Below are 26568 nucleotides of genomic sequence, written 5' to 3' on the forward strand. Positions count from 1 at the left end.
TCGATGACTTCCATGGCAGCATTTCGCTTAACCAAAGTGTAAGCTAGGGTTATGAATTTTGCAGCATATTTAGGGCCTGATTACAAGTTGATCAGTTAATTCCGTCTGTGCATAAGCCCCTGTTTATACACCAGACAACATTATGAATTTGTGTGAGAAAGTGGCTCGATATGTACTGGACCAAAGTAAGGTGCAGTGTGTATAGAGGCCACCAACTCCAGAGGTATAACAGAGGTTAAAGTCAGGGCTGACCTTACTCTCAAAAGTGGTAGCTTGGTCGAGCAGTAAGGCAGTACCAGAGGACAGTGTAAAACATTTGTTGTACACACTCAGTCGAACACAAAAAGGAGGTAGACCCTTGGTGGGGCTGAAGGAGGGCTGGGCCCTATATACTAGTACTACACAAAAAATTGCCCCCTCTCCAGTTATTTTAAATTGAGGACCAAATACACTTTTATTTTAATTCGGTCCGGTATATTTATTCATACCCTTTAATCATATTCTTTTGTACAAAAAACGTTTCAAATGGCAGAAAGAGAATACACCAAACAAACAATGACTGACAAAACTTATTAAATGAACAATTAACAAAAAAACATATTCACGAACTTATCAAACAATAAATATACACATTACATCCAACATTCACTATACATTGCAGTGCAGAATTTTGCAATATATGAGATCAAATCAATGATCAAACTTCTTTATATAAACAAGAATGAAATTACTACATTCAAAGAGCAAATAGAGGCATGTATCACAATTATCCTGAAACACTTTAGTTGTTACAATTCGCTCTTGCTGGGGTAGCCGACGCGTTTCAAGTTTGGACCATGAGTGTCCAAACCATCTTCAGGGCTTTGTATTATTCTGTGTGATACTATGTGGTTTAACTTCTATCACTAGGCACGACTCTTTTCCTCAACTGTCAGGCAGTGCTCTGTGTTCAGCGAGCAGCAGTCTTGAGCTGCGCTATCTTGCGTTGCACCGGGGGGCGAGAGAGTGTCTTGTTCCTTGTTCGTATGATCCTTCAAATCATGTAATGGTACCAGTCAAAGGCCTTTGTTTTCTTTCTTTCTCTTTAAGTCCTCCACGTCTACCTGAATCTTCGGTAGAGCAAGGCGTCGCCTCTCGCCTCTCGCCTCCCGTCTACCGCCCCGTCCGGGGCTGTAGAAAAAACGGCCTCGCCTTCTGTTTAGTGCTTGGCGGGTTCCGCTTGGGATAACAAATCTCCCGTTCTGCTTTCTCAGTGCGCTCTTTTTCTGTTATGCTCCTCGGTTGCTACTAGCTCGAGTGTGTAGCAACCGAGGAGCATAACAGACTGGTACCATTACATTGGTGTATTCTCTTTCTGCCATTTGAAACGTTTTTTGTACAAAAGAATATGATTAAAGGGTATGAATAAATATACCGGACCGAATTAAAATAAAAGTGTATTTGGTCCTCAATTTAAAATAACTGGAGAGGGGGCAATTTTTTGTGTAGTACTAGTACACACTCAGTCAGCAAAAGGTTTCATTCACTCAAGGACTAAACTCCAGGCCAATTGTTTTTATATAAAAATATATGGTTTTATTTTTAGAACCAACAGGTATCAAAATATACTTTTCTCCGTGATGAGTAATCTCAGGTTATTGCTTTGCAGAAAGGCAACAACTTTGCAAACACAATAGGTACAGGGGTTGCAATATGCAACACAGTTCTACACACAATTTAGCATTGAGCTCAATGGGTTTTTCTACACAATTACAGTTGACTACTTTGTAGATTACTTTTGTAAGTCCAAGACTGGATCCTAGATTCAGTCCTGGGGTCTAAGCTGGAAACAGTTTACTAAAAACGTTTTGGTTATTGCAATGATTTTTAAGGAATAAAAAGGTATTTTAAAAGTTCACACTTGGAAACTTTTCAGTGAAAATCTGACAATGTTATCCAGTAGGAGAAAATTCAGGTTGCATGTAAAGTACGTTCTCGTTACTTTTGTAATCCAGTACTGGGCTCCTAGGTCCAGCACTAGGGTCTCAACTTACGACAGGTGAGTAATTACGTTTCAGTAGTATATGCGAATTTTAAAGAATATTTCAAGTTTTCAATAGATTCCTATGGAGAAAATACAGGTTAATGGTAAACCCGGTTCGGATTACTTTAGTGGTTCAATACTGGGCTACAAGGTACAGTACTGGCTTCTCTCCTGATCACAGGTGAGTACTTCGGAATTCGTTACTCTGCTGATTTTATCGGAATATTTCAAGTTTTCAAAACTTCACACTTAGAAGATTTTTCGAGTCAAACCAGTCAATGTTATCCAATGGCAGGTAAGTGAGTTACCGGTTTCCAGGTGAGTACTCGGCTGGTGAAGGTAAGGTTCTGGACATACACTCAGGGGTCCCCTCAGGAGCAGCCGAGTGCAGAGGTAGTTAGGCCCAATGTTAGCCAATGAGGGGCAGGGGGCCTTCGGTTGGTGGCTGCTGGCTAGCAGGCCACGCGGCCATGGAAGCTGGGCTCCTGGTCACTTGCTCAAGGCAATCGGGGAAGTAGGATAGGACAAAGGTTGCACTGCCAGGGCACTCGGGCGGCTGGGTGCAGGGTGCTTTTGAGCCGTCAGACGCTCAATGTTATACAATGAGAAAGATAAAAAGGGAGCAAAGGCTGCAGACTCGGGGACGGAGATTCTTCAGGTGCGACCACCACTTAGAGAGGTAAGTTGGGATCCTGGAGAAGAGGTAGGTACCCCAAAGGGAGGCACAGGGAGCCGCACGGCGCCGGGTGCAGGGGTGTCTTTGGGTGTCGGGAAATCTTATCCTCGGCTGGTTGCGGTTGGAGGGGTCCCTGGTTCTGAGGCTGCAGGCGTCGTCTGGTTCATCGAGGAGGGTCTTTGGCCACTGGACTTCGGATCCCAGATGCCATGGGGACGTCCTCGTGGTCTTGGATCACTTGGGCACAGGCCGGGCTCGGTGGGTGCAGAGTGGGCAGGTCTTGAGCTTCCTGGCTGGCATCAGGGGTTGGTTGTTGAAGCAGAGCCTCTGCTTATGGGAGTCCCAGTCTTTAAGAGGGTCAAGGCAGGCAGGTCCTCTGGGTGTTCCAAGGTTTCTGGAGCAGGTTCCAGGATCGACAGGACGGTAGGGACGGTGCCAAGTCAGTGGGTGTCGTCCTGTGGTGAGCAGCTGCACAGCGGATCTTCTTCTTGATCTTCTCTCTTCTTTTGTTATTGTGATTTGAGGAAGGAAGGTTCAGGGAGCCCCTAAATATTGAATTAAGGGACGTTACAGGTAGGGGCAAGGGCAGGGACCAATAGGTCCCTGAAGAACCGGAATAACCAACTTACTGGGTCCCGGCGGCAGGGGAATCACCGAAATCTTCCATACCCTTCATAAGTAGTAAAAGGAGACACAGGAGCCTTCGTCTGCAGGAGGAACCCAGATTTATTCAATAGCCCGGGCTATGGAACCGAGTCCCAAGCTAGTCAGAGACAAGGCAGAGGAGGCTGCTACTTCACTCTGTAGCTTACAAGCCTTTTATACTTTCTCATCCCAGTCTGTTGGCTGTTAGTTCAGTGTTTGCAGTTAATACCCAGATCCAGACGACGTCTGTAGATGGTGACCTGGTCAAGGCTTGGTACACAAACCATTGTTCACTCGGCTTTCATCACGGCTCAGTCTTTTCAAGTCATTGTTCAATTGTGTTGGTCAAAGCCCGGTCTTTCTATTCATTGTTTAATCATCCTGATCAAGGTCCAGCAGTCAAACCATTGTCCATATAACCTGATCACGGTGTCGAGGAGGTTTACCAGGCTGGGAGCAGGAGATGGAAAACAAATTATTGACTCAGGGTGTGAGTGTCTCGTGGCTTTTAGTTGAACTGCAAAGAACAGGGGGGGTGTGGGGGGGGGGGGGGGGGGTGACAGTTCCTGGGCAGAAATGCAGGCTGCGAGATGGTTTTTGTCGTGCCAGTTAGAATTTCCTCGGGCATCAGCAGAAATGACCAGGTGGGTCGTGTGGAAGTGTTTGACACGAGATGACAATGAAAAAGCAATGGAGTCCTGGTACAAATGATGTCGATCAGAAGAACACTTTTCTTCAGACCCTCTTTTTGCCATTGAGTGGCAAATACTTTAAGAAATGTCTATGTTCATAAGGCCATCAGTTTCTTGTTGGAGCATCATCATCATATTGGTGTTGTGAATGTTAGAGGCTTTATGGTCTGGACACATTGTACAGAGCACTGGCAGACACTGGTTTGGGGATGCCACCAGCTCCGGAGGAGATGTAGAGTTTAAAGTTTGTGTATCACACGTACTGGTACCAACTTTCTTAGTCGCTAGGCCATGAATGCAGACACGGCCTTGCACATTTATGACATTCACAGTGTTTCGTTCATCAGGCAGTATCTTTCTTGTGAAGGATCTGGAAAATGTTTGTTGATTAGTTGAGTTTGAATACTACCATCTCACAGAGTTCATCTGGTGGTAGTAGTGTTGTGGATGAGCAGGTTGGGCAAAAAGGAGCATTGGCATGGCCGGATCTGTTCTGCCAGAAGTCATCCCGAAATGTTCCAAGGGCAGAATTGGCAGTACCATTGACAGTGTAGGCCTCCTGCATCAGTATCAACCATGCAAGACAAGCGCCAGAGATGGAAAAGGGGTAGGGAAAGAATGGGACAGAGTGTATCATGGAATGCGGCATCAGTCTACACACCCAGCAGTTGGAAGTGTTCATGATCAGCTGGTGATGATGCAACATTTGGATGAAGGTGTTGTTGAAGAATTCTGCACGGCGGGGTAATTCGTGGGCTGGTAACGTGTAATACTGGTGTTCTGCAGGAGTCGGGCTAGGAGTTGGTGAGGTAACAGGATGGTAGATTAGTAACAGCCAACCAAGGATAGACAGGATGAGGGAGACAAACCGCGTCACCACGGTGACCATCAAGCATTTACTATGTCGAAGGCTGACATCTTGCTTCTGGATTCGGGTGTTTTGGACGGCGGCCTTTGTGATAAGCCAGGGACCTCTAGTGGCTGTCTGTGATTGGTGGTTGCTTCACTGGGCGCAGGTGCCAAGGGCCCTTATGGCTTACCTCCGTCTGACACACCAGCACTACTCTCAGCCGGGGAAGATCACAGCCTTACAGCCTGTCAGTACTTGGCGAAGTCAAGGGCAAGCCTTCCCTCGGTGGCGCAAAACAATTGTTCTTGGTGTTGAGCAGAGTTAAGGGAGGGTTCCACCCTTCCTTTCAGTATGCTGTCACTCTCTGCTTCCGTAGATGTAGAATGCAGTCTGGCATCGCTGAATGGGACAAACGTCTGGACTGTTTCTGTAAAGAGTACTAAAGGTATTAGTTAAACTCTACAGATAATCCGTTTTTATACCCAATGCTGTACAGACATATTAGTAGTATGGAACTGAATACCAATCACACTCTTTACTGTGTTTTCAACCATGCCCTCGTCTGCCACCCACCTAGCTGGACCTCCTACATCCATTCCTTCCCTTTTTCTAAGAGCTGTTTGTCTGGCCGTCTGGTCAGCCAGGGCATTGCTTTTCCCAACATCATCAGTCACTTTCTTATGGGCTTTACATTTTATAATGGCCACCTTTCTGGGGAGTGCCAGGGAGTCTAACAGTCTGTGAATTAGGGGGCCATGTTGAATTTTAGTCCCATGGCAAGTAAGGAAATTCCTTTCTTTCCACAACCTCCCGAAGTTGTGGGCCACCCCGAAGGAATATTGTCTGTCAGTATAAATATTTACCGTCATCCCTTTGCTTAACTCACAAGCTCTAGTGAGGGCCATTCATTCTGCTGCTTGAGCAGAGCACTGCGGAATCTGAGCTGTTTCTACTACTCACCCTAATGTCGTGAGAGCGTAGGCAGCTGAGGTGTTACCATCTGGCCCTCTGAGACATGATCCTTCTGGTTCTGCTATCGGGGTATCCTGTAAGTCATCCCGTCCCTTCGTCTCTTCCTCTGTCCTTAATATGCAGTCATGTGGGTCTAAGCGTGCATCCTGAGTATCCAGTGGGAGTAATGTGGCGGGGTTTAGTACAGTGCATTTTTTGATGTTAATGTGGCTGGCAAAGAGTGTCCGTTCATATCCTGTGAGTCGTGCGCTAGTGAGGTACTGTGTCTTGGTGTTATTAAGGAGGGTATCTACAGAATGGGGGACCATCAGAGTCGGGGGGGAGTTCAAGACGATCCCCGCACTCTGACGTACCATCAGGGCGGCCGCAGCGGTCGCCCGAAGGCATCCTGGGAGAGACCTTGCAACAGGATCTAAGGTGGCTGAAAAATAGGCACATGGCGGATGGTGACCTCCGAACATCTGGGTCAAGACAGCGCATGCACAGCCATCTGTCTCATGTACAAAATGAAAAAATTGTTTCTTACAATCATAAGTACCGAGGACTGGAGCAGTACACGGAGCCTTTTTTAAATCTTGGAAGGCTTGTGCATGCTCTCTAGTCCATGGAAAGGAACTGTCTGATATGTATTTGGTGGTGAGGGCAAGGAGAGGTTTGACCATGGCTGAAAAATTGGAAATCCACTGTCTACAGTATGATGTTAGACCTATGAAGGCTCGCACCTGCTTCTGTGTTCGTGGGGCCGTCATAGCATTGATAATGGCTACACGATCAGCAGTGAGCTGCCTTCCCTCCTTCGAGAGGAGATGACCTAAATAGGTCACCTTCTCTTGACAAAACTGAAGCTTTTTCAAAGAGACTTTGTGATTATGGAGGGCAAGGTGGCGTAACAATCAGAGAGTAGCTTCTTTACATGCTGGGGCAGAATTTGCAGCAATAAGGAGGTTATCTACGTATTGTAATAGTGTGGAATTATCAGGTAGTTCCAAGGAATCTAGTTGACTTTTTAGGGTTTGACTATAGATACTGGGGCTCTCGGTGAAACCTTGAGGGGCGCGGCAGAATCTAAAGCTCCGCCCACCAAGGAAGAAACCAAACAAATGTCTGCTGTCAGGATGTATAGGAATGCTGAAAAAAGCATTCTTCAGGTCTATGACAGACGTGTGTTGCATCAGAAGGGACCATCGTTAAGAGGGCTGTAATGTCAGGGACAACAGGATATTGGGAGATTGTTATTTTATTAAGGGCTCCAAGGTCAATTACAAATCTCTATATTTTAGGGGAGAGAGCATCTCCAAAGGTCTTTTTAAGAACGGGAATAATGGGACTTTTTTATTTATTTATTTATTTATTGTATTTTTTTTAAAAACCTTTATTAGTAAGAAAAGGAATACAGTTACAGGCCTACAACCACCAGGGCCGGCCAGTCATATGCAATAACAATAACGCAATAAGACACAGCTCATCAGCCGACAACTAAAGGTCCGGCAGCGATAAAGCAAGATATTATCCAAGTTCGTGGCAATAAGAGGATATTGAAAAGGTTTCAATTTTTATACAAAATAAACAACAAAAACGTAACCATAGAAAGAGTCGAGGCTGTACCCTGCAATGTAATGACTGTTCCACACGGCATGGGGAGAAGGCGAACAATGAACAGTATTAAGAAGCAGGAGAGATCCTGGGAGAGGGGGGGACAGAGAGCAAGAAACATATCGTGTAATGCGGGAAATTAAGAAACCGAAACGTACAGTCAAGGAGATCAAGGAGTGTTGGGAGCTTCAGTAAGAGGGGGAGCGCATATCTCTCCTCAGTATTAATTCCATTGATCCCATATCCTACCCCATTTCTTGGGCCTACCACGGGAGACATATACAATTTTTTCTCTAAACATGCACCAGTCCATGTTTTCTTCCCAGGTGTGAACTGATGGTGCCCTCTGAGATCCCCACAATTGAGCAATGTCCTGTTTCGCAACCATGTTGCCCAGCGTGACCCATTCAGTCTGAGCAACAGTGCAGTCATTTGGCTCCCAAATGTTCAACAAACAGCGTCTGGCCTCAGGCAACAACTCAACGCCCGTCACCTCACCCATCACCGCATGCACTCTAGTCCAAAAAGTCACTACTTCCGGACATTCCCATATAATGTGGAGGAAGGTAGCAAGCATACCACAGCCACGCCTACACAGCCCATCCGCAGAATAACCCATATGCATCAATCGTGGACCCGTGACATAGACTCTGTGCAGAATCTTCAGCTGTACCAGTCGGAGACGCGCCGGAATCGCGACCTCTTTAGGAGAGGATCTCGCAACCTGCCAGTCTTAATCGTCCAACTCCAGCCCATCGCCAGTCCAAGCGCATCGAAGCTGAACAAGAAGGTCCGAACGATCATTGATGAGTTTTTTATAGATAAGAGAGAGAGTGCTGTCCGGAACGTATCCGTCCAGCACCCTATCCTCCAGGGGAGAACACTCCGGGATTGTAGATCCGGCCGGAAAAACCGATTCAATTGCGTGACGGACCTGGAGATAGCGGAAATATTCCCTATCATTCAAATTATATTCCTGTTTCAATTCAGCAAAGGTCTTAACTCTATTTTTAGCCCAGAGGTCGCCCACTTTACTAATGCCAATAAGGTCCCATCTATCGAAACCCTTCGACGTCCATAGTTCACCCAACCTCTCCGCGGCATATAGGGGGGTCGCTCTGGTCAGCCTATCCGTCCACCCCGTAGCCGTAGTCGCACTACCCCACACTCGCAACGCCACTCCAGTGGGACCCGTCAGGTTCTTCCTGGCACCTCTAGAATAGAGCGCTCTGTTATAATCGCCCCCGGGCAGTTGCCACTGATCCATCTCAAATGCAGGATTCGGAACTGGACCGTACATGGCATGGTTAACCGTGCTCAGCTGAGATGCCCAGTAGTATCTTTTAATATCAGGCAATGCTATACCACCGTCGTACCAGGGCAATGTCAACTTTGCCAACGCAATGCGGGGCCGTCCGCCCCACACCAGTCTCCTCTGGAGGCCCTCAATTTCACGAAAATAACTGGCCGGCACCAGATCGAGTGTGTTTTGGACGGCATACAGAAAATGGGGAAGGGACATCATCTTGAACAGGGCAGCTCTTCCCAAGGGGGACAAAGGTAAACTATACCACGCCGCAACGTCCGACCGAAGCCGGGCAAGCGGGGGTACTAAATTCCGCTCATAGCGTACCATGGGGTCTGTTGAAATATAGATCCCCAAATATTTAAAGCCACCTCTAGAAACAGGTATCGGCCAAGCGCGGGGCAGAGAGGGTGAGTCTCCAGTTAGTGGGAAAATACAAGACTTGGCCCAATTGATAACTAAACCGGAGTTTCGTCCGAAGGAACTCAAAACGTCAAAAAGGACTCCTAGTGACTTACGGGGGGAGGTCAGGTACAGTAACATGTCGTCGGCATGTAGTGATATGCGATCTTCAAAGTCCGGGGACCATCGAATACCCTTGAGTGAGGGCTCCCCTGCCTCGTGCCGCGTCCGAGAACAAAGGGCTCCGAGGCTCTGCCGTTGACCACCACCTGAGCCAGCGGCTGCTTATACAGAAGCCTGACCCACTCAATGAACTTCGGGCCAAAACCAAATTAGCAAGAGCAGCCCACAAATTTGGCCACTCAACCGTGTCGAAGGCCATCGAGGCATCAAGAGAAACCAAGATGGGCGGTTCATAGAGAGACCCCGCCCTCGCCAGGACACCGTGAAGACGGCGAAGATTGAGCGCGGTATTCCGATGGGGAATAAAACCAGACTGGTCCGGGTGTATCAAATCGCTAATCACCGTGATCAATCGGTTTGCCGAAAGCTTCGCCAGGATCTTGGGTTCCTCATTCAAAAGCGATATCGGCCGATACGATGAACAGTGATCGCGAGGTTTGCCATCTTTATGGATGCCAGTCTTTGATCCCGGGGAAGGGACCCAAGGTCTCGCGATGCCGCAAACATCCGACGAAGATACGGCGCCATTTTGTCAGGGCATAGCTTGTACAGTTCGACTGGTATACCGTTCGGACCAGAGGCCTTCCCCGAGCGAAGGGAGCGTATGGCGAGCGCAACCTCATCAGTGGAAAAGTCCGCCTCCAGAAGCACCCTGTCCGATTCTGAGAGACTAGGCAACGCGAGATCACGAAGCAACAAGTGCGAGTCCTCCTCTGGCATGTCCGAGACCGGCGCGTAGACATTCCGAAAGTGCTGGGCAAACACCTCGACTATCTCAACCGGGTCCACCACTCGCGTTCCGTCCACTTTCTCAACCACAGGCACCACCCGATTCAATCTATCTCGTTTATCTAGCCAAGCAATCAACTTTCCCGCTTTATCACCCACATCATACAAATGCCCCTGTTGCGCACGATTCATCGCCTTGGCCGCGTCAGTCACCAAAGCCCTATATTCAGACTGCTTAAGAGCCAAAAAGTGCAATCGCTCAGGTGTAGCCCCAGACTCCAACTGTTCCTCCAACTCAGTAATTTCAGTTTCCAAGCCCACCCCCTCCTCATTTTTGCGCCTCCTCTCGCTAGCAATCAAGGACAGAGTCTGACCACGAATGACAGTTTTTTATAAGCCTCCCACAAGGAGACCGGGGAGGACACCGACCCCTCATTTTCAGCAAAGTAGAAGTCCATACACTTGACCACCTCCGATCTAATTTTAGGGTTATGAAAATGCCATGAATTGATCGGGGCAATCCGACCCCCGGCCCCCAGCTGTGCATCAATAATGAACCAGAGCGGGGAGTGGTTGGAGACCCCCCTAGCTAAATGCTTGATTTCCCGTACCGAGACCAACTGCACCGCCGGTACGAGGATATAATCGAGTCTCAAGAGACTCCCATGAGCTCCCGAGTAAAAGGTGTACTGGAGCTGTCCAGGGTGCAATTGTCTCCAACAATCCGCCAGACCAAACGTATCCAAAAATTTCCCCAACCACAACTGCGATGCGGGAAGGAGCCTGGGGGGGCTACGATCTTTCTCCCCATTAACCACGGAATTAAAATCGCCACCCACTATCAACAAGCCGTCAGGCAGCCCCAGAACCACCCCACCCAAATCAGTGAATGTGGTAGACTGTAGACCAGGCGGAACATACACAGACAATATGGAGATCGACTTCCCCTCCCACCTTCCCGTAATAGCCGCGTAGCGGCCTCTGTCATCCAACACCGTGCCATCTATCTCCAGGGGGACGGAGTTCCTAACAAGGATGCCCGCCCCCCTCGACCCAGTGGTAAAGCCGGAATGGGCCACCAATCGGTAAACTAGTCTATTCAGTGCCTGGCACGTATTACCCACCAAGTGTGTCTCCTACATCTGGGGAGCATCGCTTCAAATATTGCAGTACTATCCCCCGCTTTATCCTATCACCAAGACCGTTGACGTTCCAGCTCAACACCCTCAGCCCCTTACCCCCCATCCCAGAAGTAAACATTCTGCCCCCCCACACCATGAAACAGGCACATAGCAGCAAATATGGAACAAAGCGCAGCCTCAATACAAACAAGAAAGAAAGGTCCCCCCCACCACACCCAATGAACCCTCAAAACACAAACCTCCCTCCCTGCACCCCTGCGGTAGACCAAAGAGCCACCCCAACTTGCAGTGTGCCTGTTGCCCCATTAAACTAACCTACAAGAAGAGAGAAAAAGTCCCCAGAGGAGGAAGAGTCCCGATTCCCCCCCACCCCCGGGTATCCATATTGTAAGAACATAGTCTCAGAGCCACTGCCGTGAAATCAGGCTCGCCGACGTAGACTCACTACTCCTGTTCTTCCAAGCCGCCCTCGGCGCCCCTCGAGCTCTCCGGGCCATCATGGCGCGTAGACAAAGTGTCTAACCAGTCACTGGCCACCTCAGGGCGGTCGAAAAAAGCGCACGTTCTTCATGTTCGACCCGCAGGCGGGCCGGGAAAAGCATAGCGTATTTCAGTCCCATATCCCTGAGTCACCGTTTCACTCCCGTAAAGCCCATTCGTTGTTTCTGCACCGCCTGACTCAAGTCCGGGTAAAAACTGATCGACACATTCTCAAATTTGGTGGGGCCATTTGTACGTGAGGCTTGCAGGATGGCGTCCCTGTCCCGGAAATTAAAAATCCTGGCTATTATGGGCCTCGGGGTGGCTCCCAGCTTAGGCTTCCCACCAGGGACTCTGTGAGCCCGCTCCACAGCGAAAAGTTTACTAAGGCCCTTTGATGCCAGGTGGTTCAAGACGAGGTCCTCCACCAGGAGGTCTGTGGATAAGTCAGCGGAGTTCTCCGGAACACCCACGATGCGGACGTTGTTGCGTCTGGCCCGGCTCTCGAAATCTCCCAGCCGACGGGCAAACAGGTCTCTGGTCGTCCGGAGATTGCGGACTGTGGTCTGGAGGTCCAAGACATCCGTGGTCAGACTCGCAGTCTTGAGATCGAGGGACTCGACCCTTTCATTGGTTTTCCCCAAGTCCGCCCTGATGAGGGTGACTTGAATCGCCACCGTGTCTATTTTAGCTGCCAAGGTTTCATACTGCTGGCCCATGGTAGTCCGAACACTTGCAATGGCGCCCATAACGTCCTTCAAAGTTGGCTCCTCAACTTCAGGAGCACCGTCACCAGTTTCCTCGAGGGCCCCACTCGATCCACCTGGGGAGCCCTTAGGACGAGTAAAGCGATCAATAGTCTGGGATTGGGCAACCCCTCCTCGTGATGTGCCTCTGGTGGTGCGCTTCTCGACAACCCCCCTGCCCGCCATGATGGGCGACAAGCTCTGACGGAACCTTTGGGATCTGGTCAGAATGATTACCGTCGTGGCAAGCTTGTAAAGGCGAGAGGGCAAGGATCCAACGCTGGCCGAGGGTTGGCAGCAGTATCAGAGCCAGCGCGCCGATCAGCAGCAGGACGCTGTCCACAATGACCAAAAGCGAAACCGAAAGTACCACAAGGGCAGAGGACGTGGCGCATCAGCCGTTGTTGTTCAATTGCCACCTGGGTACCTCGGGGACTCAAGCCCCCGGATGGCCTTCGATGTAGGCCACAAAGTTCAAAGTGCAGTAAGTCCGGTTCCCGGCAGCCAATTCGATTTTCGAAAAGAATGTGGGCATCAGCAGGGCATCAATGATAAGTACCCGTCGTCCAAATCAGGATTATTTACAGGATAGATGCGGGAGGCGGAAAGGGTCTCGGGAGCCCTCTGCTCATGCGTCCATCTTGGAAACGCGCGAAGCTCCTCCCCCCAATAATGGGACTTTTAAAGATATTGCCACTTGTCTCCTCCACTATGCCCTTGTCCATTAATTCAGATATTATTGTTAAAAGGGCCATTTCACCTTCCGCGGGCAGTCGATATTGCCGGAGGTGGGGGAAAAGTGCACCTGGCTGGATGCGTACCACATGAGGGGATATGTTGAGACACCCTACATCAGTGTCTGATGATGCCCAGAGGGAGGTAAAGACTGCAATTCTGGTGGGAGGGGACCAGGCAGATGCATATAGGAAGCTGCGGTGGGGGAAATAGTTAGGGATACACCTTTGGGACTACATGATATGGTCGCATACAGAGCTTTCAGTAAATCACTGCCCAACAGGGTTTTCACTGAAACCTGTAGTAAGGACCAAGGGAGCGTCAACATGTGCAGGGCCTATATCGAGAGGGAGTGGTTCAGAGACAGGGCTGGTCACAGGTGTTCCTGTAAAACCCACGGATACATTCATATTGCCAGAAAGGGGTGCCTCCGGGACTGACAGACGTCCCCAGTATCCAAAAGAAAATTCTGATTGTTCCCCACAACTGACATTTGAACATACGGGCCCTTTTGATCCACTGGAATTTGCACTCTGGTAATACCCCTTTCCTGGCTGTCCTATGCATGGTAGGACCCTGTCTTATCAACTTCATCATAATCATCATTGTAATAAGTGCGTGTTGCTTCGTACCCATCAAACCTATTGGACGGGCGCTGCCGGATGGGAGCGTCATACCTGGGCCTCCGTTCTTTATCCTGTGGATGGGGTGGACCATGGTCCCTAGTCGGCCTCCCCCTCCCTGGGAGCACGAGGCAGAGTTTTCCCTGTTTGGATGTTTTCAGCTAACACAGGACACTCATCTATCCAATGGCTGTACCCCTTACAATAAGCACACTGATCTGTTTGGAGGGCTCCCGTACATTGAGGGCTGGAGGGGGTAGACTGGCGAGCTTTCGGAGGGGGTTGGGGTTGAGGTCTGAAATTCCCGCGGGCATCGGGACCTCGGGGAGGGTAAGCCTGCTGCAGAAGTGCCTTAGTCTTAAGATCCCTACCCTTCTTATTTTCTTTGTGTCTATCCTCATTCTCCCTATTCTCGTGATATTGTGCCATAGCCAAGATACCAGTCATAGTTTGGGCAGACCACGTACTTTCAACTTTCTTAAGCCTGGCAGAAATCTCAGGAAGTAAGTTGCTCACGAAACTTATCGACAAACACGGGGCCAGAACGTGGGGTGCGGGGATCCAAACCACTATGTCCCTTGTATTCTGTCTCAAAACAGGTAAAGAAGTCAGCCACATTCTCATCTTTTGGCTGCCTACAGGCGTTTATTATATCCCAGTTAATGACATTTTCCGGCAAAAGTGTTTTCATAAACGTCATTATTTTACCGGGCAAAGTCAGGATGGCAGCTTCTGGGTTAGTTCCTCCTACTCTTGCTTCTTCCATAGCCTCTAGGTCAGCCCATTTACCTCCCAACTCCGCTTCATGGTCAGTATGTCGAATTGTGTCCCAAATCTCAGTGGGGACAACTGTACCAAAAAGTAAATCTATATCCTCAAGAACGAGAGTACCTGCAGATACAATCTGGCCTAATTCTCTGTAAAAGGCAGCCGAATTCTTCCGGGGGTCTGTTAATTGTCCTTTTAACAGCATTACTTCTGACCTTTTCCAAGGAACATGAACCCAAAGTCTGCGCCAGTGTGGCTCAACAGCCCCTCGACCATTATTTTGGGCATCTGTAAGTGCGTTAAAGACAGGGGCCGCCTCTCTCATTGGCATATCTGTTTCTAGAGGGGTGTTGGGAAAAGCGGCCATATCACGGTAAGCCATTAAAGCAGACATAGCGCCAAACAGCTCCTCTCCCTGAACATCGCCTCTTTTTATTTGCGACCTAAGGTCCATTAATCCGGTGGGTATCTGCATAAGCGCATTCTCAAATCTTTGCATGACCAGGGTACACATGTATTCAGCCCATGTGGTCTGATCCACTGGGAAAAGGTGGACCATATTTCTTTAAAGGCATAAATATTCCCGTCATTTATCAAACATTCCCATTGTTTCCTCTGTAGGTCATTTTCTCGAAGGGATGAAAAGCTGACTGCAGAGCGCAAGGAGGCCAGTCGGAGGGAATTCAACAATTTATATAAATCCTGCTTAACTGTAGACCACGGGGAAGCAGGAAAAGGGCGTGTAGGGGTAAAGCCGCAGGGGTTGAGCGGATGTAGACTTGTGGTCATTCCCGTAGCGAGGACAGGGTTAGCGGGTGTGGTCTGTGTTGTAGGAAAAGTCGGGAGGGATGGTGTGAAGGGGAGAACAGTAAGAGGGGCAATGGGGGCAGGAGTGGGCTGTGGTGGGCGGACATGCGGGGTGTGAGGCGTCAGGGCAGGGTACATTGGGGCATATGCAGGAGGGTTTTCTAGCATTGTATCAAGCATAGAATCCCCTTCTTCTCCCCCTTCCATATGACCCTTTCCTTTCTCCTCACGAGCTGGATAACATATCTGAAAGAAACAGGTTAGTATTAGATTCCTTACCTTAGAATATCCCCAGGCGTCAGACTGGATCCGGAAATTTTTGCGTAGCAGTACCCTTGCACGTCGGTAGGTGTCGTCTGCGGCTCCACATCCGGCGTCGTGGGCGCCGTGATGACTTAGTCGGAGTACTTAGACGCCGCCTCCGCGTGCTGACGTCAGTTCTTCTTTTTTCCACGCCAGCAGCGCAGATCCGGAAAAAGTGGTACCTTAGTCATTTTTTGACTAAAACTTTTGCGATCCTTTTTGATCATTTTTCGAGTCTTCAACTCCGAACGGTGCCGATAGGGATGCCAGGTTTTAAGCCTTGTGAGGATTGCAACCGACTGATGTCGGTCACCGACCCTCACCGTCTGTGTCTCCACTGTCTCGGCGTCGACCATGACGACAAGACCTGCTCTGACTGCTGGGCCCTGACTTCGAAAGCTAGGCGGGAGTGGTCCCGCAAGCGACTCGAGCTCCGGCAGACGGCCCCGTGCCGCGAAAGGTCCCGGTCCGGACGGAGGTCGAGGGACCGGTCGCGGGATCGGAGCCGCCATAGCTCCGAGAGTCGACATCACTCCTCAGGGTCGAAGTCGTCAGGTAAGCACAAGAAGTCGAAGTGACGTCATCGCTCTTCTGACTCCCCCCGACGCTCGCGCGATGCGGCCGGGGGTTCGGGTGAAACCGCCCACGCGGCTCCGTTGGAGTCGCGGGCGTCGCGTCCGGCTCCACACCCTCCGGTCAATGGGCCGCACGCGACGTCGGAGGAGATCGAACATTTCCTCATGGCTATGAGGTCTCTCACTCCTCCGGCGGGCTCCGCAGTGCCTTCGGGCCCAGCGGACCCGTCTGGGGGCCCTAGCGGATCGGGGGCTTCGACGCCGCGGTCGCCTTCAGGCTCGGCGCCGCAGGGCCCCGCTGGATCTGGGTCGCCGCCGGTTGACATAACGACCTCACCGACGCCGGTCCCTCAGGTGTCACCTCCTGCGCCGTCTTCGGGCGGCGCAGTCCCCGATGCCTCCCTTGATCGGTTCCGGCGCCGCTCTCGACGCCGTTTGGAGAGTTTTACTTCAATGAGCCGGCCCCATCATTTGACAACCCTGAGTATCAGGAGCATTGGGAGGGGTCTGAGGACCCTCTGACACGGGAGTGTCAGTCCCAGGAGAACTGGACAGGTGGACTTGGGGATGCCAGGGGTCTGGACACTTCGCCAGACACTGGTTTTGTCTCACCTCCTACCGTGGCTATGGAGGAGGGGGCAACCTACAGCGTGGTGCTGACGCGGGCGACCAAGGGCTTGGGCCTTGAGCTCCCCGTCGCGGCTGTGAGGACTAACCTCCTCACTGAGGTCCTTAAACCGCAGTCAAGCTCGGCTGAGCCTCTGCTGCCGTTTAATGAGGCCTTGACCGACGTTCTTTTGGGCACTTGGTCCAGGCCCGCTACAGGTTCGCCTGTAGATAGGAACGTGGCCAGACGCCACCGCCCGGCCCCGGGCGACCCTTGTTTCCTGTCCACCCACCCCACCCCTGAGAGCCTGGTTATCCAGGCCTCAAATTCCCAGACTGCATTCCCGTCGGCTCCGCCTGACAGGGAATCCAAGAGGTATGAGCAATACGGCAGGAAGGTATTCTCCTCCCTGAGTCTGGGACTGCGGTCTTCCAACACTGCATGCCTCTTGGGCCGCTGCACCCACTCTCTGTGGAATACGGTCGCGGACGTGCTGCCAGAATGCCCGTTGGAGGTACGGGCTAAACTCAGCCAGGCCCTTGTGGAAGGCAGAGATGAAGCACGGTATTCTATCCGGTGTGGGATGGATACCACTGACTCACTGGGCAGAGCGATGGCAACGACGGTGGCGATTCGTCACCAAACCTGGTTGAGGTACGCCAACTTCTCGGCCGATGTCCAGAATACACTCATGGACATGCCGTTTGATGGCCGTCGCGTTTTGGTGACAAGGCAGAGCATGCGCTTGAGCGCTTTAAGTACTCCAGGGCTATGGCCAGGTCCTTGGGCCTCTCGGCCCCGCACCAGCAAGTGGGTGCCTTTCACTCTTTTCGTGGCCAAGGAAGGGGCGTCCCCACACGTTGTGCCAGCCACGCACCGCAGAGTAATATCCAATGCGGGGACAACGGCGAGGACAGTCCACACCTTCCCCCGCAGCATCCGCCTCCAAAACCTCCTAGTCCGTGCTTTCAGGTCCATGTGACGCCAGTGGGGAGCAGGGTTCGCCATCACCTCCTCCACTGGCACACTGTCACATCGGACAGGTGGGTGCTGCAAATTGTCCGATGGGGCTACTCCCTCCCCTTCGAGGCGACTCCTCCAGTCATGCCACCGCAATACCACAGCGTATCGGGGGATCATTTGCGACTTCTGCAGGAGGAAGTTACGGCCCTCTTGGCCAAGGGTGCCATTGAGCGCATTCCTGGGCCAGAAGTAGGGTGTGGTTGCTACTCCCACTACTTGCTGGTACTCAAGAAGGGCAAAGGGGGCCTACGCCCTATCTTGGATCTTCGGAACGTCAACGGCTTCCTCCGGAAGGAGAGGTTCAAAATGCTGACACTGGCTCAGGTCTTGGCTGCCCTGGACCCAGGAGACTGGATGGTAGCGTTGGACTTGCAGGACGCTTATTTCCACATCCCCGTCCTGCTGGCCTACCGGCGCTACCTGCGGTTAACGGTTGGCTACGAGCACTTTCAGTTTACCGTGCTCCCCTTCGGCCTTACCAGCGCCCCCCGGGTGTTCACAAAGGTTATGGTGGTGGTCGCAGCTCATCTGCGCAGGTTAGGGGTTTCAGTCTTCCCCTACCTCGATGACTGGTTGTTGAAGGCGGGCTCGCCCCAGACAGTCGTCAGCCACCTCCAGACGACGGCAGACCTCCTGCACCAGCTGGGGTTTTCCATCAATGTGCCGAAGTCACACCTAAGCCCCTCTCAGAAGCTCCTCTTCATAGGAGCGGTTCTCGACTCGGCGCAGTTTCGGGTTTATCCTCCCGAACAGCGGGTCCGGGACATTCAGGCTCTGATTCCACTCTTTCAGCCTTTGTCCCGGATCTCGGTCGGGTTGACGCTGCGGCTTCTGGGGCTGATGGCCTTCTGCATCCTTCTGGTGCATCAGGCCCGGTGGCGGATGCGGGCTCTGCAGTGGGACCTGAAGTTTCAGTGGGCCCAGCATCAGGGCAACCTATCCGACCATGTCCTGATCTCGGAGGGCACTGCGAGACAGCTGCAGTGGAGGCTCACGGACCGCGATTGGGTCAGCGGCAGATCCCTTTCCCTTCCCCAACCGGAGCACGTAGTTGTGACGGACGCGTCCCTCCAGGGCTGGGGAGGTCACATGGGAGAGGCGGAGATCAGAGGCCTCTGGTCTCCGGCAGAGTCCCGGCTCCATATCAACCTTTTGGAGCTATGGGCGATTCGTCTAGCACTGAAGGCATTCCTCCCCTCTGTCCGGGGGAGTGTGGTGCAGGTGTTCACGGACAACACCACCGCCATGTGGTACTGCAACAAACAGGGCGGTGTGGGGTCGTGGACCCTATTCCAGGAGGCTCTGCGCCTCTGGCAGTGGCTGGAACATCAGGGCGTGACCCTGGTGGTTCAACACCAGCCAGGTTCTCTGAACGCCAGGGCGGACGAGCTCAGCCGTCGGTGCATGATGGATCACGAATGGCGCCTGAACTCGGACGTGGTGCAAGGCCTCTTTCAGCAGTGGGGAGAGCCTTGGTTAGATATGTTCACCACCGAAGAGAAGGCGCAATGTCATCAGTTCTGCGCGTTGGAATTTCCAAGGCGGCACTCGCTATGAGACGCTTTTCGTCGTGAGTGGAGTTGCGGTCTGTTGTACGCCTTTCCGCCTATACCACTTCTGCCCAGAGTGCTGAAGAAGATCAAACGCGACCGGGCCCAAGTCATCCTTGTGGCTCCGGACTGGGCACGAAGGTACTGGTATCCCGAGCTACTCAGTATGTCAGTCGATCCCCCGGTTCGTCTGCCTCTTCAGGAGGACCTTCTGTCGCAGCAGCAGGGGACGGTCCTCCACCCGAACCTGTCCAGTCTCCACCTCAATGCTTGGAAATTGAGCGGTGACAGTTGAGGCCATTTGACTTGCCTCCCGAAGCCTGTAATGTCATTCTGGCAGCCAGGCGTCCCTCCACAAAGTCGGTATACGCCTGCAGGTGGAATAAGTTTGTGGCATGGTGCACAGCAAAGGCTGTGGATCCACTTTCTGCCCCTCTTTCTGAGGTTCTTCTTTTCCTTCTTTCTCTTGCCCAGCAGGGCTCTTCTCTGGGCACTATCACGGGCTACCTTTCTGCCCTTTCAGCCTTTCTGAGGCTGTCTGACCAACCTTCTTTGTTTAAGTCCCCTATTGTAACTCGTTTCCTGAAGGGCATCACACACATGTTCCCTCCTGTTCCGTTTGTGATGCCTCAGTGGGACTTGAACCTTGTTCTTACCTTTCTGATGTGCGCTCCCTTTGAGCCACTTCACAACTGTCCTCTCCGCCTTCTTACTTTGAAGACTGCTTTCCTGGTTACCATCACCTCTGCCAGGAGAGTGAGTGAGCTCCAGGCTCTTTCATGCAAACCCCCTTTCCTTTCGGTCCATCCGGACAAGGTTGTGTTGCGGACTAGGCCATCTTTTCTGCCCAAGGTTGTCACGGCCTTCCACATCGGGCTGTCTATCACCTTGCCCACCTTCTTTCCGCCACCGCATCCCTCTAAACAGGAAGAGCGTCTCCACCGTCTGGACCCAAAACGTGTGCTTTCGTTCTATATGGATCGCACACAACAGTTCCGGGTGGATGACCAACTCTTTGGTTACGTGGGCGCTAAGAATGGACGGGCGGTGCACAAGAGGACCATCTCTCGGTGGGTCGTCTTGTGTATCAAGGCATGTTACTCCTTGGCAAGGAAGGAGCCTCCTGTTGGGTTGAGGGCCCATTCCACTCGGGCCACGGCGGCTAGCACTGCCCTGGGCCGGGGAGTGCCCTTGCAGGGCATCTGCCAGGAGCTACGTGGGCCTCGCTGCACACGTTTGCAAGACACTACAGCCTGGACAGCCAAGTCCGGAGGGATGGCTTCTTTGGCCGTTCCGTCCTCCAGGACTTTCTGGTGTGATTATTGGTTCGCAGACCCACCACCGGGGTTGGTATTGCTGGGGTATCTATTCTAAGGTAAGGAATCTAATACTAACCTGTTTCTTTCAGATGAACAAGTTACTTACCTTCGGTAATGATATATCTGTAAGAAACAGTAGTTAGTATTAGATTCCTTACCGCCCAACCCATCCTCCCCGTTCTGCAAACTGATATCTAGGGTTAAGGTCATCCCCTTTCAGGGCCCTAGTTTCAATGGCACCAGTGTTGTTTTTTTTACATGGCTCTGCGTCTCTGGCGCGGAAAAGCTGTGTCTAAGAACTGACGTCAGCACGCGGAGGCAGCGTCTAAGTACTCCGACGACGTGCCCACGATGACGACGCGGAGCCGCAGACGACGCCTACCGACGTGCAAGGGTACTGCTACGCAAAAATTTCCGGATCCAGTCTGACGCCTGGGGATATTCTAAGGTAAGGCATCTAATACTAACTACTGTTTCTTTCAGATATATCGTTACCGAAGGTAAGTAACTTGTTCTTTTGTACCCGGGCCCCATGCTCCCTATTGGCTATTTCTACTGACTTTGTCATTTGATTTTGTAAATTTTCTCTGGCGTGGTCGGCCATTGACATACGTTCCTGTTTTCTTTCTTGAGCCTTCTGCTTTCTAGCTCTCTGCTCTTTCCTCCAAAATCGGACAGATTCAAAACATAGACGGGCGCGTTTTTCTTTTCATTAATTGTTCCTCTAAGTTGGTGAGAACTTTGAATTAAAGGAGCAATAAAGTGGCCACTGTAATTCCGCATCACTTTGTTTCGTATATTTGACCCAGAATGAGGAAAACATTATGGCAGAAGGGCCAGGTTTAACATACATCGTATGGCATGGGGTCCCTTCTGGAGGAAGTGGACAAGCCGCCTCCACTGGGAGTCCTGTATACACATACAACAACATAATTTCTTGAACTTACTACTGACTGGCATGCTTAAAAAACAGATAACAGACACCAGCGGATTTTTAAAACTCACCTCGCTTGCTTGGATTTTGCAAAAGTTAATAACGGCAGAATCATACAGAACAGACACCAGCGGGTTTTTAAAATTCACCTTGCTTGCTTTGCTTTGGCGAAAGTCAATAATAGCTTGGCTTTTGTGAAAGTCAATAACCGAATCATACAGACTTGGTGGGTGATCAGTCCACCCTTACTTTACAGGGGTAGTTCTCTTCTGCAGACGTGGGGCTGTGTATTGCTGTAGAAATTATTTGCTAGGGGACTCCAGCGAGAACGCCGTCAAGTGGCACAGACCGGGTGGGGAGGAACAGCGGCGAGTCATTCGGCTTACCGGATTGCAAGAATCCCTTGGGTAGGGTACCTCCATCGGAGTCTCTCCGTGCACCCCCCTCACATCCACCGGGCCTGACCTTCGTGCTCGTGGAGTCCCTATTCGGGCACCATTTGAAGAACCAGAATAACCCACTTACTGGGTCTCGGCGGCTGGGGATCCGCCCAAATCTTCCATACCCTTCATACGTAGTAAAAGGAGACAGGAGCCTTCGTCTGCAGAAGGAACCCAGGTTTATTCAATAGCCTGGGCTATGGAACAGAGTCCCAAGCTAGTCAGAGACAAGACAGAGGAGGCTGCTACTTTACTCTGTAGCTTACAAGCCTTTTATACTTTTTCATCCCAGTCTGTCGGCTGTTAGTTCATTGTTTAATCAAGGCAGTGTTGCAGTTGATAACCAGATCCAGACGACATTTGTAGATGGTGACCTGGTCAAGGCTTGGTAGACAAATCATTGTTCACTCGGCTTTGATCAAGGCCCAGTCTTTTCAAGTCATTGTTCAATTGCCTTGATCAAAGTCCGGTCTTTCAAGTCATTGTGTAATCATCCTGATCAAGGTGCAACAGTCAGACCATTGTCCAGATAACCTGAGCACGGTGTCAAGGATGTTTACCAGGCTGGGAGCAGGAGATGGAAAACAAATTATTGACTCGGGGTGTGAGTGTCTCGTGGCTTTTAGTTGAACTGCAAAGAATAGGGGGGGGGGGGGTTGGTTGTGTGACAGTTCCGGGGCAGAAATGCAGGCTGCAAGATGGTGTTTGTCGTGCCAGTTAGAATTTCCTCAGGCATCAGCAGAAATTACCAGGTGGGTCGTGTTGAAGTGTTTGACACGAGATGGCAATGAAAAAGCAATGGAGTCCCGGTACAAATGATGCCGATCAGAAGAACACTTTTCCTCCTCCCTGTCCTGGGATGGGTACACCCCCTAGCCTGCTCCTCTCCGGTGGGAGGTGGGCAGGAACCTAGCTGTGATTAGGCAGGGCTCCCCATCTTCAAGATGGCTGGAGCCTGGGGTCGTGCTTCACCTTGCCTTCTCCTCCTGAGGGGTGGGCTTGGCACAGCCTGGCAACCCCCCTTCCTGACGTAGGGTTTCCCGCCAGTCTTCCCGCCAGAGTGGGGGTCAGAACTGGTGGGGGCCAGTTGCTGGGTACAGCAAATGGTCTGGAGAAGCTCACAGAGAGGCTGCATGCCTTTGAAGCTTCCCCCTGCCCAGGAGACCTAGCACCTCGCCCAGGATGTGCATTGTTGCAGGCCCAGGAGAGCGGGTGGGCTCTCCACCCAGGGGTCCAGCACCATGTCTGCTGTGTGGCAGCCTAGGCAGCCTCTCAGTCCAGACGTGGATTGTAGGTTTGGTTTCAGGGGTCATCTCTAAGATGCCCTCTGGTGCATTTTGCATTAAACCTCACACTGGCATCAGTGTGGGTTTAATGTGCTGAGCAGTTTGATACCAAACTTCTCAGTCTTCAGTGAAGCCATCATGGTGCTGTGGAGTTCGTAATGACGACCTCCCAGCACCATATACTCCCAAATGGCAGCACTGCACTTACAGTGCCCAGGAATGGCCCTGGATACTGTAGGGGCACAGGGCTCATGCACCTGTGCCCACACCACTGGCATAGAGCACCCAGCTTGAGGGGTGACTGATGTATGCCAGGGCAGTGGGGTTTGTGGGCATGGCACACAGGGATGTGTGCCATGTCGACTTTGTTTAGCTCTGCACCAGGACACTCAGCCTGCAAAGGCAGTGTGTGAGTGTCAGGGTACAGGGCCCCTAAGGGTGGAACGATAAGTGCTGCAGCCCTTAGGGGTCCTATTAGACCTGTCGGCTGCTTTCGGCACGGTCGATCATGCCATCTTGATCGACCGTGTTGGAAACGCGGGCATCCAGGGCTTGGCCTTAACTTGGATCAGTTCTTCCTTACACCAGCGTTCCCAATCGGTCCATCTTTCTACTTTCTCTGCTCCCCACTCTTCACTTTCCTGCGGTGTTCCCCAGGGCTCTGCTCTTTCACCTCTTTTGTTTAATCTTTATATGCAACCCCTTTTAGCTTCCCTCCGTCACACCCCTGTCACTATTTTCAACTATGCGGATGACTTAGTTAATTTTCTCCATTGACCCCTCTCCGTCCTCTTGTACCAACTTTCAATCCACCATGCTCACTATTTCAGAGTGGATGCATTTCAGCCAGCTGAAGCTCAATCCCAGCAAGACGGAGTTGGTATTGACAGGAGGGTCTTCAAACCCCTGGTGCTCCAGCTTTTGGCCCCAAGCTCTTGGCCCCCCACCCTGTCCCGTCAATTCCGTGAGGAGCCTTGGCGTTACTATTTCTAGTGACTTATCTATGAGACCTCAAATTAACACCGTCACTTCCGCCTGCTTATACCACCTACGTAGAATTTGCAAAATTCGAAGGTTCCTCACCACAGAGGCTCTTACACTTGTCATCATGGCCCTTGTCACCTCCCGTATTGACTACGCCAACTCCCTGTATGTGGGTATCCCTGCTTACCATCTCCATCGGTTCCAGCTGGTGCAAAACCAGGCGGCCAGACTGGTCTTCCAACAGCCTAAGCACCAACATGTCTCGCCCCTGTTGAGGAGATTGCACTGGCTCCCGGTTGCTTCTCGCTGCATGTTTAAGATGGGCTGTACTGTCGTTAAGTCACTTCTTGCTCTTGCCTCCCTTAGCCTTAAGCGTCACATTCCTCTTAGGAATCTCCGGTCCTCCTCCCACAACCTCCTAATTGTCCCCAGGTTTAAACGCAAAAAACACGGCGGCTCCTGCTTTTCCTTTCTTGCCCCTTCTATTTGGAACTCCCTTCCCCCCTCCATCCGACTTTGCTCCGATTACATCACCTTTCGTAAACGTCTCAAAACTCACCTTTTCCAGTTAGCCTATGATTAAAACCCCACTGCCTTCCATTTCTGCCTTGTCTGTGAGCGCCATGAAACCAGTTTGGTGTCCGTGCGCGGTAACAAATTCTTTTAACATAACATAACAGGGGTCTTCTCTGGTCACCATGCCCTGAGTACCTAGGGTACCATTTACTAGGGGCTGATAGGTGGCCAGAGATGCCAATTGGGTTTTGTTTCAACACAGCTTTAGGGACTGAACACAGGCCCTGGGTACCTGGTTGGCAGGAGCCCAGGGCACACTCAAAGCACATCAGCAGTTCAGCAAAAAGTGGGGGCATACCAACGCAAGAAAGATGGCACTTTCTCACAATTTGCTTTTATTTAACACATCCGACAATTATTGTATGTGTTAAATAACCAAACTGTGCTACATTTTGGCAGATCAAACCTGCTGAAATCTGTAAGTGGAACTCTGGTATTTGAACAACACAAAAAATATCAGAGGGTCTAGCAAGAAAAAGTGTACGCAAGGTGTGAACTAACAAGAAAACCTAAATGTCCCTACCATGTGTATATCTATCTATGGTCATCCCTTCGGCAGACCCACACAGTGGTCAGGCAAGGATGCCCATCAATCACCACACGTAACCGCCCTTCATCATTTGGGATTCCTTCAAGACCACCACTAGGAGTGCCATTAATCTTTCACGGAGGAGGGCCCAGATGGTAAAGGAGCCCTCAACCGGTCAGCCAGGTCTTTCTATGGTCTTGCTACTCAATTATGAGGATATTGGCACAAAAGGGGGGACTGATGTTGCAGTGCACAAAAAGGTGTTTGAAAAAGTAAAAAAAGGTGTCATAAAATTGGATGAGGGGGTACTGAAAGTGAATTTATTCTGATGCTACCCACTCTTCCAACATTAAAAAGTAGTCAGTAACAGTCAAAAAAATTTGGACTGCCTGGATGTACTATAAGGTCGACATGTTTCAGCAATTATCGATACATTATGTCATTGCTTTCTTCAGGACCAAATATACTGATGGCTACTGCAACGAAGTGATAATGAAACAAAACAGTGCTCAAAACCAACATAGATAAAACTGATACAGAGATCACCTGAATCCACTAGGTGTCCGCATCGTTTCTCTCCTCTTCTGAGTCGTGTGAATATTCAGACTCGTAAGAGGTACAGACCTCACCCCACCTGGCCACGGCTCAGGAAAAAGGGGAAGCACCGCTCTGTCCGTCAGTACTTCGAAAATCGGCGTCTGAGCCGATGGGGATACCATCTTTTTTTCATTGGTTCCTCTTACTGCCCTTTGTAAATGTCGTCTTTTGCTTGTTAAATACGCTTAGTAGTCCCTCCTTTTGGACTTTTGTATCCTCCCATGAGGACTGTCCTGTTACATTTGCTCTTACTTTTCAGGGTATTTGAGATACTTTGAGAGCACTCTTTGAAAAAAGAACATTTGGCCTACCTCTGCTTGTGTTGCGTGTTGTTTTTATTTTTTGGGGGTCGTTACAATGATGGCGACTGAGTGAGTTGCATAACTTGGTGCTCCGTGACCCTTGGACAGTAATTGAGTATCCTGTCCAGGGAGGGTAAACTGGCCCGAAAATAGTGCCTGCTCTTCAGGATG

The sequence above is a fragment of the Lissotriton helveticus genome, chromosome 10 (genome assembly GCF_964261635.1).
Source record: "Lissotriton helveticus chromosome 10, aLisHel1.1, whole genome shotgun sequence".
Lineage (NCBI taxonomy): Eukaryota > Metazoa > Chordata > Amphibia > Caudata > Salamandridae > Lissotriton > Lissotriton helveticus.